The sequence below is a fragment of the Passer montanus genome, unplaced genomic scaffold (assembly GCF_014805655.1).
Source record: "Passer montanus isolate IOZ18808 unplaced genomic scaffold, ASM1480565v1 scaffold2, whole genome shotgun sequence".
Classification (NCBI taxonomy): domain Eukaryota; kingdom Metazoa; phylum Chordata; class Aves; order Passeriformes; family Passeridae; genus Passer; species Passer montanus.
The window spans coordinates 22830151-22847495 of NW_024366591.1; the positions used below are offsets into that span (position 1 = coordinate 22830151).

The 17345-nt window shown below is 39.1% G+C and overlaps 1 long non-coding RNA gene across 12 annotated transcripts in view; it reads left to right on the forward strand.

The window, feature by feature from the left end:
• Positions 1 to 17345, forward strand: part of LOC120501407 — a 41527-nt gene that overhangs the window by 12403 nt on the left and 11779 nt on the right. For 2 of the 12 annotated variants that reach the window (XR_005627274.1, XR_005627277.1), the window contains exons 1-4: positions 530 to 664; positions 1587 to 1682; positions 4486 to 4649; positions 13586 to 17287. This is a non-coding gene — a long non-coding RNA (uncharacterized LOC120501407). Of the gene's footprint in view, positions 1 to 529; positions 665 to 1279; positions 1467 to 1586; positions 1683 to 4485; positions 4650 to 13585; positions 17288 to 17345 lie in introns of those variants that run through there. The other 10 variants (XR_005627283.1, XR_005627279.1, XR_005627280.1 and 7 more) reach the window with 8 other exon arrangements.

Below are 17345 nucleotides of genomic sequence, written 5' to 3' on the forward strand. Positions count from 1 at the left end.
AACATGGAAAAGCTGGCTAAAGAGATGATTGATGTACATCAGTGTGATCAGTGGCTGTTGAGATGCTCTGTCAGCACTGTTGTGTTCTGATTTATATATTAGTACTGCTTTGAGTAGAAGTAGTGTTATAGGTCAAAATCAAGATAAAAGAAAAGTCCTTCTTTTTTCTCAACTCTTTGCAGCTGAGGAGCCCTCATAGATTAAGCGAGATATTGTCAAGACAGTCATAAGACTGAAACTAGTGCTTATTTTTAGCAACAATTTAAGTTAATTACTGAGAAAATGTGGAGATAATACAGGAATCATCAGACTGTTAAATTGAGGGATAGCAACAATGTGATAAGCAAGGCTGTTCAGTGATTTTCCAATGACAGTGCAATGCAGGACCAAAGAAGGATGGACACGACTGCAGAACATGGACTTTGGACCTGGAGAGGTGTCTGTGCAGAGATTTCAGCAACAGCCCTCTGCAGACAGTGCCAGCTAAAGCTGTGCTGGGCTGTTCAAAACACAGGACCAGGGAGACAGCTTCTCCCTCTGTGACAGTGCTGCTCACTTTGGCAGTCAACACAGAGGCTGTTTGGGAAACAGGAGGATGAGAAACTGAAGACAGCAGAACAGATACATGCAAGTGATCCTGAAGGCTGAAGAATATTCTCTGCAGGTGGATATAGACATTTCTGGGAGGTGGTTTGATTGAAATCTGTCTTCCTAGGAAGCACATGCTAGCTATAAAAAGGCACAGAGGAGGAAGGCAGCTGATCCTGCAGAAATTTCAAGGGGGAGCAACTCATTAGTGAAGTACATAAACCTTCAGGACAAGCTAGGAAGTGGATTTGCTGCACTTTAAATTCTTCAAATCAAAATCCAATGCCTTTTTTTTTGGCAGGTTCATGAGTTTAGCACAGGGACAATTGGATGAAACTTAATGACATGCGATGTACTAGAGGGAACAGCAAATAACCGAGTAGTCTCTTCAGGCCTTAAATTATGTGACTAGACTATGTGGAATTTTCTCACTAGCTGGCAGTAGTAGAAGAGGAACAACCATATCTAGTCATGTATTTTGAGAAGTCTTAGCTCCTTATTTCATATCACCTGAGATACTAATTTGAATAGGGATGGCTAGTGGAGTCCTGGGGACCTATGCTGCTCTTGGTTCCAAGTGTGAATTTTTGCTATCTTATTTTACATTGATTACACTAATGGACTGGTAGAGCCAATTCTCTCTACACATATTTTTTTTAAGAATTCACAGTTCATGAGGATTTTTCAAGTTTTAGGAAGCTATTGTTTATTCTGTATGTTTGTACTCACTAGAGTAAAAAAATATTTTGTAAACCATCAACCAACTAGTATTATATCTTCTAATTTCTGGCCTCAACTGGGAAAACAGTCAGTAGGATCAGTTCTAAGAAAGACTGTGTCAACTGTGACAGAAAAATATTATTGAAACTTGCTATTTGGTGAGTTACTTTTTATGAATATATTGAGAACTGCAGTGATTTATGGAATTGGAGGCAATTCATCATAATGACAATGTAAGAAGAAAGGAATGAAACTGAAAAGAAATTATATTTCTGCAGATAGCTGAAACATGTGGGCACTGAAGTCTATTAAGAAATGCCTCTTCTTGAACACATCAGTCCTGAACTCAGCTCTGGGGTTTTTGCATGGTAAAGGTACCTTACTTTCCTACAATTTTTTTGGGAAAATTCAACAAAGATTGCAGAATTTAGGTTTCTTGGTGCATATACTTATAAGGATAGCTGAAGAATCACATTAATGATGTTAAACATTGACTTGAGCCTGAAAATTTCTGCATTTGATTCCATTTAAGTGCATTGCCATGACATTTAATCTATTCAAGACTTGCATGACTTGTTTTTATACATGTTTGTATGTGTACAGTACATACACACATACCTGCAAATAAAGATAAATGTGCTACAGCCAAAGAGGAAAAAATAAGAATACTCAAGTACCTATCAAAATGTACAGGATAAAATTAGTTTTCAGCATGGCAGTGGGGTTCTGTAGGTCACTTCTACATGTATGTGGAACTTACCTCCAGTGCTGTTGTGCACATACATAAAGCCTGCAACCACTAAGGTGGGGTTTCCGTACATATTTGGGGGCTGTTTGTGTGAACAGATAAGAAATGGTCACCTGAAAGATTGACAGCAGCAGTATAAAAACATGTTTTTTCAGAAATGTCAGGAATGTTTTGTGGTCTGATATTCTGGTACATTCCATGCTACTGATTCAAAGAAATGCAAACAAACAAGAACCCCATCATGCAGTTACTTATCTAGGTAAAGTTAAAGGGTTTCTGACATGCTTCCATGGTAATACAGTGGAATTCATAAGGGTTTTTTTGAAGGTAATTGTCAAAACAGTAAAATAAATGTACATACATGTGTCTGTTGCATCTTCTATGGTGTAGCTTTATGCACTATGTGTGGGCACTTCACTATCATATTGCATGGCAGAACTACAGCTTCCATGTGAACTTTTTCTCTTTTCCATTTGGTTTTCTATACTAAAAATATTAGGACCTAGTTTATCCTTACTGTCCTTGGCAGCTTTTGCAGAAAATGTGCAAGATAACATCACTTGTACCCAAACCTTGTGATATACTTTTCTTATCATTCTCAAGGATTGATAAAAGGGAATGAAGAGATAGGTTCCCACTCAGTGAAGCCACATGTGTTTCCCATGCACAGAAAGTACATCTAAGTCGGGGGCTTAGGTAGGGTAGGAATGCAAGGTATGTCAGCAAGCACTCCACAGCACACCAAACAGACACAAAGACAGCTTTTGTCTAAGTGAATTTGGTTATTAATGCTGCTGTGCCCATGCTTTCATATGTTGCTGTGTAATCCACAGAGGGCCTGAAGCAAGTTTTGCCATAATTGTGCCAGTGCAATCCAAGTCTGATTTTTAATGGGTTTCATTAAAATGTTTGCAGCAGTATTAGTTGGAGGCTGTGAAAAATAGTCTGTATGATCTTTCCAAGCAGTAAGAGGAAAGCAGAATCCTTATTTATGTTTGAGATTGTTTACAACTAAGCATGCTACAGTCTTTCTGTTGGGTGCTACCTACAGCATTGTGTTGATGGAGTGCTGCTACTGGGAGACCATAGATCCCCAAAATACTAAACACACATACACTGTCTTCTGGCAGTTTTAGGCACCTGGGAATGTTTAAGGGCATGGACCATATGTGATAGACCATTGTTTGCACAGAGACTCGGGCACTGGTCTCTTTAGTGTTGCTATGCTAAACTGAGTAATTCCTCTATTTAATTTTTTAATTCCTCGATTTAATTTTTGAAATGTACTTATGATTCTATGGCAGAGACTTCAAAGTAGGGGGGAGGTTTAAATCAGTGGGTGGTCAGATTTCTGCTTGTTTATCCAATAACTTTCCAATAGAAAATTTAAAATCTTCATAGGTACAAGGATTTCCTTCTTCCCAGATGAACCTGGAAGAATACCAGTTCCAAATTTTTCCTTTGTCATTTTTGCCCCAATGAATCTTGACTCTTTTGTCTCATTGTTGCAGGGCTTCTGTACAGAGTTGGAAAGGTTTTCATCTCACTGCCAGAAGATGCGAGTTTTCAATCTGTTATGCACAAAAAAATGAACTAACCCTTCAAAAGTGAGCCACAGAATGCAGAACTGAGCAGACTCGTGTCTCTAGAGACAACTTGAAATAGTTAGAAATAGATAACTCTGTCTCTGAAAACTGCAGACTTTCTTGATTTACCCTGCATAAATTTTCTCAGTAAGTGGGTAAAATGGTGCCTAGTGGCAGAATAATGAATTCACTATGGATCTTCAAAGTTTCAAGTGAGTGCTCTGAAAACTAGGCTATTTTCTCTCAATCTGAGACAAGTTTTTAATGTAAGTATTCATGGGCCAAAGTAAAGCTTCTCGGTATCAAAAACTTCATTAGTCTTTGAAATATTAACTTTCAGCTCTACTCTTTTAATATAGTTTCCTAAGATTTATTGAACAGTGTTCCAAGCTGAAAAATTTACCTGTGCAGTCCTGAATACACCAGCTGTGTAATTAGGTAACTGAAACTTTGTAGCACATAGCATTTAGGGTAACTCCCTCATCATTTAAGATTAAAGATTGAGATCTCTCTGACAGAAGCAATTATTTAAACTATCCATCTTTATGCTTACCTCAAAAACGTTGAGAAAATGCTGTGTTGTTTGGGGTTTTTTGTTTGTTTTGATCATGTGGCAGCTTCTCAATTCTACCTGTCTTCCACAAGAGCTTTTAAATTTGATTTATTTCTGGTAATATACTCCAAGAATAACAAAACTCCTCAAGCTGTATACTTAACTAACTCTGTGAGAGATCTGAGAGAGTAATTTTAATCCAACTAACTGCTTGCTAAATCACTGGTTACCACCTTTGTCTTTGTCAGACCAAATTTCTTCAAGCACATTTAATTATTATTATTTCACAGTGGTGCAGAGAATTTGCAGGGAAGCTTAGGACATCTTTCAGATGATGGGATCCATACATGAAATATAGTCCAGAAATGGCTCCAAAGAATTTTCAGCATCAATCAGCAAGATAGATGAAGAGGAAGAGAGAAGCAGCACTACTTGCCCGCATATGAAGTCAGAGGTGAGTGACAGAAAAGAAAAAATATATTCAATTTGTTTCAGATTTGTATGATTAATATGCTGTATTTAAAATGAAACTGGATTGCTTTGTGATGATCAAATAAGTAACAGAGGTAGGATGCTGAGTATTACGAACTTTACATAACAGCCACCTCTCATCACTCTTTTAAAACATGAACCAATTTGTCTCCAGCACATCCCTGGATGAATAACTGCACTGTTGTCTAAAGGGTGGTAATCTTGAAACACATAAATGTAGGGGGGAATAAAAGCCCAGGACTGCATAGGAACTGTTTTCCTGCCTCTTGTTTCATTGTGGTTGACAACAGATCACATACCATCCCTTGCATACAGCCTACAATGAAAGTGCTTTTTTTTTTTTTTAAAGCCTCTATTATTAATTTTCAATAAGATGAAAATGACTATAGAAAAGCCAGTGTCATAGATGAAGACTGGACTAGCCAAAATACATGAAGCCTTATATGATTTAGATTTTATACTGTTCAGCCAGTCACATCTTTTTTCTCCTTTGATACAGATGCAATTTGAAAAGTTAAAAAGTCTACGCCTTGTGTGGCTGGAGCTCTCTGATCACAGAGAGCAATGCACAACTTTCCCAGGCATTGTCCTGGGAAAGATCAGAGAAAAGAATGAGAAACAATTCTTCACTTGCTGCACCTGTTGTTGTGAGCATGTGGAATGTGTTATGGAGATTTGTTTACCAAAGAGTGGTTTCTTAATTGGCCAATGGTGATGGTGTTTAGAATGAAGGACCAATTGTGTACACCTGTATCATGGCTGTCTGTAAGGGCGATGGGTTTCTTAATTAGTATAATAAAGTGGTGGATCAGTTTTCTGAGAAGCATGGAATCAATGCTAATTATTACCCAGCTGAGGGCCTGTGGCAACACCTTGCTTTAACTCTTGAGTTTTATGTCCTATCCTTGTGTGTGTGTCTGAGAAAGCATGGAGTCAATGCTAATTATTACCCAGCTGGGGGCCTGTGGTGACACCTTGCCTTAAGTTTTGTATCCTATCCTTGTGTGTGTGTGTGTGAGATTACTAACTGGCAGGAAAACATCCTTTAGGGGTTACACTAAATCTTTTATTTTGTAATCAGCAAGAGGGCATTTCAGATGATATTCAGTGATATTTAAAATATGGCTTTTGCTGGTCTGTCATCTCACCTATTCTACTCCCAAACAAGAATAATATTCTTGCAAAAGTAGACCACACCTGTGTCACGAGGCAGACAATGGAACAAAGAAACTGCCTGGCTAAGACCTGGAACTGATGTGGAAAGCTTTTGTGTAGACTCTAGGGAGAGGAAATACTTTGCTGGTATATGTCTCATTTCTAACTAAGAGAGTTTTCCAGGATAGTTTGGCTAGTAAATCTCCTCTAGGGCGTGTAAGGACAGTAGTGTGGGCTCTGTACTCTTGCCTTGGCTAAAAGTATGCAGACAGCAGTTAGGGTTGCAAAAGTGGTATTGATATGGTGCTGTGGTGCTGCCTTCAGCTCCATGAAAGCTGTATCTCAAAATAATTTACTAATGGGTAAGGACTGGATGTACTGAATGGACTAGAATGATGAAAGAACAGAGAAAAGTAGAAAAGTAACTCACTCTGACTATAATTATTTCTGTTCATATGGAGATCATGTATGGATTAAGTCTTTGTACCAAAATCAAGGTGTAGAGAAAAAATAAAATGAAGGATTATAGGGAGTCTGAAGTCAAGGTAGAACTGTTGCATGGAAATTCAAGACTACTCTGCAGTTGATTTCAATGGAATTAACTCTGCACCCTTGGTATATGAGTTACAGTAAGTTCAGCTGCCAAGACACTCTGCTTTAAGGATGCAGGTTGCAATTGACATGGCATATTTGTGCAGCTTCAACTTAACATATTCCCTAAGCTTTGCCAAGCCATAACTTTACTAGGTGGTCTAGTAAAGTTGTGGCTTGGCAAAGCCTCAGGAATGTCTACCAAGAAAAACATGGTTTTGCATCATAGGAATTAAACTCTCACCTAGAAGGCGGCTATTGGATGTCCAAATTCTGCTTAATTTTATATGCAACAGCATTGTGTTGGTTTAGGTAGCTCCCATCCTGTTCTGTCTGCTTCTGTGTTTGGTTTTTGTGTCTTTCCACCACAGCTGTGCAAGTACAGCTGTGCAAGTACAGCTGTTTGTGAAGCTGCCTGGGAAACTGAATCACTGAAGTGATCCAGGAGAAAAAATAGTGCTCTGTAATGAGAGCTTCTTCACATGTCTCTTTGGCATTTTGCCCTGTGAAGCCACCACATTAATGCCCGTATAGGTCCTTAAAAGCCACAGAGAAAATGATAAATATTTTAAAATTTTATTTTAAAATTTAATTGGCAATACAACTGAGACTCCTTAGAGAACTACACCTACGCTGCAGTATGAAGTGCAGTAATCACACTCCAAAGATGACAGCTATATCCTTCTACCTTGAGGACGAGTCTGACCCATTTCCTTTAGCAAGGAGAAAGCTCTTCCACCCTTCTTTCTTTGGATTTAAGAATAGAACAACTTGCACCCGAGAGACATTGGGCTTCTGCAGACTCAAGCTTTCCATGGCTTTTGTGCCTTGCGTTTCTTTTGCCTAAGCATAGAAGGCGCTCTTACACTGCCGTCTCAGCTGGGAAAAGCTGCTCCTAGAGCAACGCGCTGTTTCAGCTGTTGGTTTTGGCCGAGTAAAGCAGCCAATGGTCCTGTCCCAGGACACAAGGCAGAGCTGATAACAAATAAGCAAACACATTAATCTGTATTTCTGCAAGGGTAAATACCGTTCTGTGAAGGTAAATAAAGTTATTTGCATTTAGGGAAAGAAAAAGTCCATTGAGAAATACCATTGTAAAGAGCTGTGTGTAGCTCTAACCCACGATGTCTTATCCATGTATTAAATCCTGCCAATCTATCTATGTTTATTGATAGGTTTTCAGCTGTTCAAATTGGCTCCCTTGCACTGGTTTGTATTGTCTGAAATTGTTTTGATAGGCATATAAGAATGCAAGGTAATATGTAGATATAAGTGCACATGCATATGTGCATGCACATGTATACACGTGTGCAGATATACAAGTACATATGCATGAATATATGTATCTGTGTATTCACTGACAAGTGACTTTTCTTTACTCTCATTTTGAAAGCAGTAAAAAAATTGAAAGTGACTTAGAACCAGTTTTGAATCTTGACAGAACTTGATTTGGTCTTAATTTATGTGGGTTGGAGAAGCAGGTGGTAAGGCACCTCCCACTCTGCCTCCTGGGAACATGCTGAATATGTCTGGAGAGCAGGACATATCCATGAGCCAGATCACACCAATGGAATATGTACTTAGGGGTTGAATAAACCTTTTCTCTTCTCTTCTCTTCTCTTCTCTTTTCTTCTCTTCTCTTCTCTTCTCTTCTCTTTTCTTCTCTTCTCTTCTCTTCTCTTCTCTTTTCTTCTCTTCTCTTCTCTTCTCTTCTCTTTTCTTCTCTTCTCTTCTCTTCTCTTCTCTTTTCTTCTCTTCTCTTCTCTTCTCTTCTCTTTTCTTCTCTTCTCTTCTCTTCTCTTCTCTTTTCTTCTCTTCTCTTCTCTTCTCTTCTCTTTTCTTCTCTTCTCTTCTCTTCTCTTCTCTTGTCTTCTCTTCTCTCCTCTCCTCTCCTCTCCTCTCCCACTGTCTACTACTCTTATTTCAATAAATTTTAACTCCTGGGTGTGTAGCACTTATTGGACTCCAGTTTTGCTATCTGTTACTGAAATGCTTCTTGTACTTGCATGCCCTGAGCTAACTAGAAATATTTTAAAATATATTAGTTTCCTAAATATTTTTCTCCCAAATCACCAAGAGTCTCCCAAAGAGGAAGACAAGCATTCTTCTATTAGGTGCAGAAATGGTATGCAAAGATCAGTGAGAAATTATTTTATTTCTGGGCCATCATTTCTGAGGCAGCTCTAGGCCTGAGTCTGACTCCCCCCAGTCCTTCCCCCCTTTAACCCCTTATGACCAGTTCTTCAAAAAGGAGGGTCCCTTTTTGCTTTGTAGACTTCACCTCTGGTTTCTCTCAGGACTAGATGTGAAGGTAAGATTGTATCTCATATCCCAGCCACATGGGGAAAAATCTGAACATCTGTGGGCCTTGGCACTGAGAGTGGCTCCAAGCAGGAGAGTCATTCCGCACACTGTGAGCTGTATCACTGCACACCATCAGAAGCTGGCAGGGAAGTAATGGAAAATGAGTTAAGTGTCATCCTGCCTTTCTGTAGCTTGCTATTATGTTTTTCGTCAGAGACATTAGGCAAGTTTAACATTACTCAGCTGGTGCTTGATAATAACAGGGGCGTGCTCAGGTACACTGATCCTTTCTGGTTTGTTGTCCTTATTGTTTAGGAAACTAAGAATGTGATGCACAGATGAGCATCTTGGAACATATCAAATATATGCATCTCTTTGGACCATCAAATCTTTTTGCATGTATTTGAAACCTTTGAAAAGAAAGTGGAGAATAGGACAATGAGCAGTTGAATAATAGATTCAGAGAGAAGCTGCTTGTGAAATGCATACAGATTTTCACAAATGGAGAGGAGAACAATATGAGCGAACAAAACAAAAGGATCTACAGCAGAAAGACAATGTTGTGATTATGCTAATGAAAAGTATCGTAATTAGCTCTTCCACTGGTCTTCTGATAAGACATTAAACCAAATCAAAATGGACCTCTCTCCTTCAGCACTACTGAAGTGAGGCAGTTTTTTTTGTACAGTGACATTTTTTTGGTGTCACAAAATGAGGAAATTATAAACATAACTAGAATCTCTTGCATTGTAAAAAAGGTATGGAGAACAACAAGAAGTGAAATCTAAGCATACCTGAAGGTAAAAAAATACGTTTTAAATATTAAAGTCTTGTGTGTTTTCTAATAATTTCAGATCTTTCAACTTCATTTTCCCAAAATGTGGGATGAAGATATGCTTTTTTATGAAGCAGGAAACCCAAACAGATTCAAACTTGTTTGTATGACTCCAGGAGCTGGTGTTATCACAGAGAAAGTATATCATGGGATTCATAACAGCATTTGCAAAGCTTAGTCACACTGGGTCATGTGAAGTTGTGATCTTGTCACACAACACAGATCGGTGGCTGTTGAGTGCAGAGGAAGCTGCCTGGATGTCTGCATCATCAACTTTTTATTATAGCAAAAGGTTTTTAAAAGTTTAGAGTGGAATCTAAAGAAACAAAATTATTAGATAAGCTTTTTTGTCTAAGAATATGCATTTGTACCATGTGCTTAACTTAATCTACATTCCAACAATGCTTTGGTGATATATTAATTTTGCTCAACTGTCCATAAAATATACTTTTAATTTGAGATGTTGAATTTCTTGTACATCATGTTTTTTGACATTGGTGTAAAGACCAGGAAGAAAATTTTTAAAAGGCACAAGTGATAGCTAGGAGCCTCACTATCAATGTTAACCTTGTGAAAATTAGGAATGTAATTGCCATTTAGGTTTTTTGGGAATTCTGCAGAGATTGTAATGTGTGCACATATCAGGTCACCCTCATTCATTTTTATTTTCATTTGTTGCACTCCATCTTCAAGCCTAAAGAGGAGTTTAAACAGTGTATGTTCTTTGGTTGTTTTCATAAATAGCAAAGTGCAGAAAGGTAGCACATGAACAATTGTGAAGCACATCATAACCCCCGCAAAAGTTGTTATCGGGGTGTGTTTTAAAATTGATTGTGTGATCTTGCTGTCAAAGGAGATGTCTGCATACTCCTGCCTGACAGATGCAGATGGACCCTAAATTATAATGCAGTAATATGGAGGAGGTTGTGGAGACAGACATTATTGTCTTTCAACAACTTCCGACCAAAATATTTTGAATTTATTAATAGTTCTCTGCTACTATGTGTTTGTAACTGGAAAAGGTGATCTATACAAGTGCTATACTCCTAATCCTATGGATTTCATAAAACACAAAGTCCTAATGTTCATCAGAGGTCCTGGATTTATTAATCTTCTTCTGACTTCCTTGTCTATATCCCCAGTGCTGTGGTGATATAGACACTTTTCTTTCTGGCTCCATTTGGGCAACTAGCTCTGTGCTCAACAGCTGATTTGCTTCCTCCTCCGGTGTCTTGTGTGTGTTCATCACATGATGTTGCTGGATTCTTTTTCTTGCTGTGTCTCCTGTTGAAGTAAATGCCTAAAGAATTGTTGTATTAAGGACTTTTGACATCACTAGATTAGAAAAATAAAAACTGATATCTAGTTAAGAGGTACTTTTTTTTTCCCTCCACGTTCAGTGGCTGGCAAGGATGCTGTCCAGTGTGAGGCTTCATGTGCTTGGAACTGAAAGGGTACAAGAAATTTTTCACCCTTCAGCTGTGTGTCTGTCTATGATCTTTGCAAGGGACAATGAATAGGACCCAGTGGCATTTCCATGCAAGGAACAGTTGAAAAGGTTTGGGCTTCCCAGGAAACAAAGACTGAGTTTGATTGAGGCAAATGCTGCCTGCATCACTAGCTCAAAGAGGAGACACTTGGCTCCAGGCTGGCGGCACAGGTTAAAGTGACTAAAACATCCTGAAGTGCTAGGGGAAGTTCTGCTCGGCAGCGGGGAGGCGATGGAAGCTGCTGCTGACCTATAAACAGGATGAGGGAGCAGCAGCAGCAAAGTGCAGAGACAGTCGCTGGCGCTATGCTGACAGGCAGACACATAAACAAAGGGAGGGAGGAAGCTCCGTTTATATCTGGAAAAGAAACCCCAAACTATAGGATGCAAAAGATGGACATACACAGCTATAAATAGCTACAAAGCATAATGGGACTTAAAAGATCAGTTGTGACATAAAGACTCCATGCAGAATGGCCTATGTAAACCTACTGCTTTTTATTTAAGTGATGTGCTTTTTTTTTTTTTATTCCTCACATATTTAATATTCCTGATCATGCTTAACTGGGCTTTTTAAACAGGGAGGAGAAAATTCACATAAATCAAATAAAAACATTGTGTTCTTTTGTAGAAATGAAGCAGATAAAAAAAGTTGGGAAGCTGCCAGACTTTTCAGTCAATTGTCTAAGAGATCCAGTCAGCAGTAGTTTTATATTTGGGTATGAAATAGTGTTTTATTAGATCAGTAATAATACTTTGGAAGCCAAAGGCTAAGGACAACATAGCAATATTTTGTTGAGCTTTTAATTGTGTTCTCAGGGTTTGGGGATATTAATCAGAAGGCAAATGAGGGTGTCATGCCCCATACATTATTCTGCCAGAGGAAATGTAGATGGGAAAAAATCTGTATGCAACCACTTCAAGAAGCAGATGAGTATTGTCTTTCTACTTACAACTTAGGTAGTTAGGGAGCTTCACCTGCAGCTTTTGCTGGACTAACAGATTCAGTTCGGTGGGTTTTTGTACCAGATGTGGTAGTTTAGGTGGTTTTGAATAATAATAGGTAGAGATAATTTTATTACAAAAAGTTTCTCTGCTGAACTTGAAAGTGGTGACATAATGCTGACAAAGCAGGTATACTTAAAACATTTGTGGAAGTGGTCACTTGTTTCTTAGTGGAATTATTTGTGCTAGTAAAGAAGAATTGTATTTTAAAAACAAACAGTTACTTGGAATAAGATGCTTGCTGGCACTTTTTTAACTAGAAGGTTCCGTGACCTTTGAGGAATTTGTCTGGAGGTCCTGCTATGGGCTATTGTGCTTGTAGATTTTAACTTGCCATTTTCATTTGTAACACTCAAGCTGCTTTCACAATGGCCTTTCTGCCTTTCTAAAAAAATGAACAAGTATAAATTTTTTTATACACAACATAAAAACCTGTGTTTAATAGTTTCTGGTATTGTGTGCAGACATGAATACACAAAGGACAACTGAAGTTGTCTCTAAAAGTCGAGGAGAGGTAAACCTTTTTATGCCCTGAAGCCACATGCCCTAATAGATATTGCATAACAACTTCAGTTTCATTCAGAGTGGCACTGTAATTTCCAACTTGACTGTCAGACTAATTTCTTTCACAGCAGGGCATGCTGTGCTTTCTGCACTGTGCAACTTCCACAACTGAATTTCTTTACTAAGGTTCAGAGAGAAAATGTCAGAACCTCTAGAGCAATGCAACTGTCCATCCTACAAATGTCCTCAGCCTGTCAATTCTTTCTGTCATAGTTTCTGGGTCAGGCTAGGAAGAAGTAAGAGACTTTTGTTGTTAGATCTCTACAAGAGGTATGTAAACCCAAAAAATTAATGTTGATTTAATATTCTTTCTTTACCACTGTCTTGTCTCTGACTGAAGGGGAATTTTTTGCCCTGTCCTATTTGCTGTTCCATGCTCTGCAATGCAGCCACTGTTGTGGAAGCTTGCTGCTTGTTTGTGCTCAAGTGCTGCATTCCTTATGGCATTCTAGGGATCGAGCCTTAGGCTGGGAAGTGGGAGACCACTGCCACAAGCAGCAGAATTCCCTACTAACCAAAGTTCATCAAAGACACAAATTGACAGGTGACTATGAAGTGCAGGAATTTTTCAAGGTGGTGCAGACTTTTGGGATCTCTTGACCCAACTCAATATCGGCCAAGTTCTTTTCTGAGGAGCTCACCTGTTGCTGAGCATCTTTGAATGACTCTGCCATGTTTCTAAGTTGCCTACTTAAATTTGTCCATGTTTGGAGGACTAGGCTGACCACTGCCATTAAAATAATTTATGTTACTCTGCTACTGAAAGGAACAACACCATTGCAATGCACATGTAAGCTGTGGCATTTACATCATACTTAGAACTTATTTAAATTCCCTCTTTGTCATTTAATTTACTGCCTTAAGCAGTCTTTGAAAGTTAAAAATATGAGAAAAGAAAAAGTGCAAATAGAATGCTCTGAAAATTAATTTAAATTTTCTCTTCTGTTTTTCTCAGATGGAGGAGTTGGTGGTTACATGCTGCACTGCTTGGTGGATACGTGCCTGGCTATAGTAGGTTAAAAGGAAATCAAGGGTGGTGCTGCTAACATTCAACCCTCAGCTCCCTATTCACCTCTCATCATCCACCCTTGCATTTGAACTCAATCGCTTTACCCACCCACCTAGTTTCCATGTGAAATTGTGCTAATGGATGTCTGTCCCACAATATGCCAGAAGACTTGAGCTGTTTTTGTAATTTGCAATTTTCTTTTGAATTTCAAGTGTTTCCAACTTGCGAAATCTTGATTTGGGTCAACTGTCTGAACTCTGTCCACGTGCGTGTAATTCAAGGATCACAGCACATAGAAGTAAGAGGTTGATCATCAAAACTTTTCTGTGCTTCAGGGACATTACGTACTGGGATTTTGGTATAATTCTGTGTCTAGCAGGAAGGAAAGGGCCAGAAAGAGAACTGATAATGATTTGAATGGAGTAGGACCTTGGGCAACTGTGTTTTGCATGCCCTGCAAGCTCTGCACAGTCATTAACACTGATGAAGCATTAGAGACTTGTGGTGCCAGATAGAAGTCAGTCCTTCCAGGAACACTTGCCATATTTTTATGTCTTCTCATCTTCTACCTGTGTCTTGGCAGAACTAGAGCAACACAGTGGAACACCAGACTTTACACACCTTATCTACATTACCCTCTTCCAAAGGCCTTTCTCTTTCCCCTCTCAATCCAGGTTTCCCTTTTTCTTTGTTTTGCCTTCTTCTTTTAGTTTCCCTCCTTTTCCTTCACTCCTTTACTCCACTGAAAATCTCCCTTATGCCAGGAAAGACCAAAACTGAGCTAGTATCAACAGGGCATCTTGCAGGAAATAAACACCAGCCTACATTGTGAAATGTTATGGTGCTTGTAGCATGGCCTGTTTTTACAATCAGCTGCCGAGAGAAGATGTTCAAAAGGATGTTTTCAGCACCAGATCAGGGCATCTCAGGTGAGATTCCAGGTGCCAAGCTGGCCAAGGCTCCCTGCTTAGGGAAAGAGAAACAAGTTTTATTCTGGGCCACAGAGGAGTCTTCAATTCTGACTGGAGGTTTTCTGGTGTCAGGGCCTCATTTAAATGTGTAGGAGAGGAGCTAGGCAGAGGTGGCAGCATTGGTACATTTGTATCAGTGGTCAGAGCCTGGTGCATATCTGTTAATGCAGATATGTTAATGCCAGTAGGGACTGGCCTCTCTTTCTTTCCTCTGTCTACTGTGAACTCACATTTTACCTTGTATTCACTGCCAGAGGCTGTCCCAGCTCCTAAGTTTGTTTTCTCTCTCTTTATGGTCTAACAACTATTCAACTGGTCTATGCAAAATGGAATTTCTTCAGGCAGAGCTGCCCTTCTGTGTCTGTTTAGAGAGTTCACTGAACATATGCTGTCTTGGGTATATCGAGGCTGAACAAACCCCCTAAATTTATGTGCTGTTCAGATGGATCAGCGATCTCAGCTACTGGCAGGGAGTTTAGGACAAGGACAAGATCCTTGTGCTTTAAAAAGTCTTGTCTGTTCAGTTTTTGCCCTATTACTACAATTCAGGGAGCCAGAGGACTGTTTAGACACAGGTAGTCTTGGTCTTGCTTTGATTTATATATATTTGGAGAATTTAACTTCTAGACATGTAGCAAGTAGCTGGAAGGAACACTGAGAACTTAAATGTCTCCAAGCCCAGGGATGGGGTCTTGAGGAGACAAGACAACAGACAGACTCTTTTGTTCTTTCAGTGCAGGGTGAAAGAAAAGTCACATGCTTCATCCCTTCAAATTAACACAGGAAAACCATCTCACTAAACTGCACGTCTTCCTATTTCTGAGGCAAAGCAGAAGAATATGAGAGAACAGAAACAATGGAAATGGCAACAAATGAATAAATTTTATCCTGACATAAGGCCTAGACTTCAGAAGTGTTTACTCCATCCTTAAATCCTTCAGCTTTCATCCTGATCCTCTCCCATATTTTACCTAGTGGAGCCCAGCTGTATGGAGTGAAATAGAGCAGCAACCTGCACACAGAAATTCATCAAGTCCTGTCACACATCAGCTCTTTCTGCAGAATTGTCTGGTAATGTTTAATTGTCAAAAAACTCTTAACTGCAAAAACATTAACTTAAGTGCAGTTTCTTATTCTGACACTGAACCTTGGCCAAGTGATTAATGCTCATAGCCATAGGAGGTTGTTTATGTCACAGGAAGCTTTTAAAAACATGACAAATAATAAACCAAAGAATATGACAGAAAAGAACCAAGAAAACAAAATGAAAGAAGCAAACACATAATTTAGAAACTGTAACACTGTTCTTTAAGTTTTGGTTAAAACTTTATTCTCTGAATTAAAAAATTATAGTTCAAAATTTGCTTGACCTTTTTTGTAGCAAAGTGTGAAGTGTTCATGATCCTCCTGGCTCATGTATATTATAAACTTGGCACGTGTCCTTTTGAAAGAGCGAGCTTTTCTCCAGAAAATATTTTCCATTGGTTGCTGTAAATATAATGTTGTTAGCCAGTCTCCTCAGACATAAAAACCTGGTCTTATGATGTATGTTGAAACTATTAGGATAGAATAGAAAACCAGATGGATTTTTTCCTCAGAAAAGTTGAAGCTGAACTGAGGTGATTATTATTGCTGTTAGTCTCTTCACAACTTGCCAGTCTCCTGAAGTGGGAGATTTTCTGTAGTGACCACAGCAGTAGATGGACATCACTGACTGCAGCAAATCTAACCGACATCAGTCACTTTATGCAAACTCAGTTACTTTACATAACTGTGCTAAAAAAATTCACAACTAATTGGCTGCAACATTCTCTCTCCTTTGGCCACAATGACATGATTTCTTTTTAAATCTGGCACGCACGTGTCACTATGAGACAGCAGAAAAGTGAACTCTGTCATTGTGATTATCTGTTGTCTGGCTTCTTTCATGTGCAGAAGTTTTTATCCACAGTCTCTTGTCTGTTTTCAAAAGCCAAAGACAAAACCACAAGGATTGTGTTAGACATGTCTTGCTGCAAAGAAAGCCAGTGGTATCCTGAGCTGCATTAGGAGGAGTGTTGCCAGCTTGGTGAGGGAGATGATCACCACTGGTGGATCCCTACTTGGACTGCTGGATCCAGTTCTGGGGTGCCCAGTACAGAAAAGACATTGACGCACCTGAGAGAGTCCAGTGAAGGGCTACAAAGATAACTGAGGAATGAGAGCATCTCTCCTGTGAGGAAAGTCTAGGAGATTTGGAACTGTTCAACCTAGAGAAGAGCAAGTTCAATGGGTCCCTAGTATAATATAGCTCAATATATATTAATATCTGAAGGAGGATATAAAGAGGATGGAGCCAGGCTTTTTTCAGTGGTGACCAATGACAGAACAAGAAGAAATGGGCAGAAACTCAAATAATGGAGATGCCATCTGAACATCAGAAAACATTTTTCTATTCTGAAGATGACTGAGCACTGGCACGTATTGGCCAGAGAGATTGTAAAGGCTCCATCCTTGAAGACATTAAAAAGCCATTTGGACATGATGTAACTGACTCTAGAAGACTGCTTGAGCAGCGGGTTTGGACCAGATGACATCCAGAGGTCCTTTCCAACCTCAGCCATTCTGTGTTAAGGAAACGATGAAGAAACAGAAACTGCATTTCGCGTCTTCAGTGAGATGTGAAAGCATATATTAGGTAAGGATTGAAAACATAACTAAATTTATCAACTGTCTGCATTAATACATGGATATCA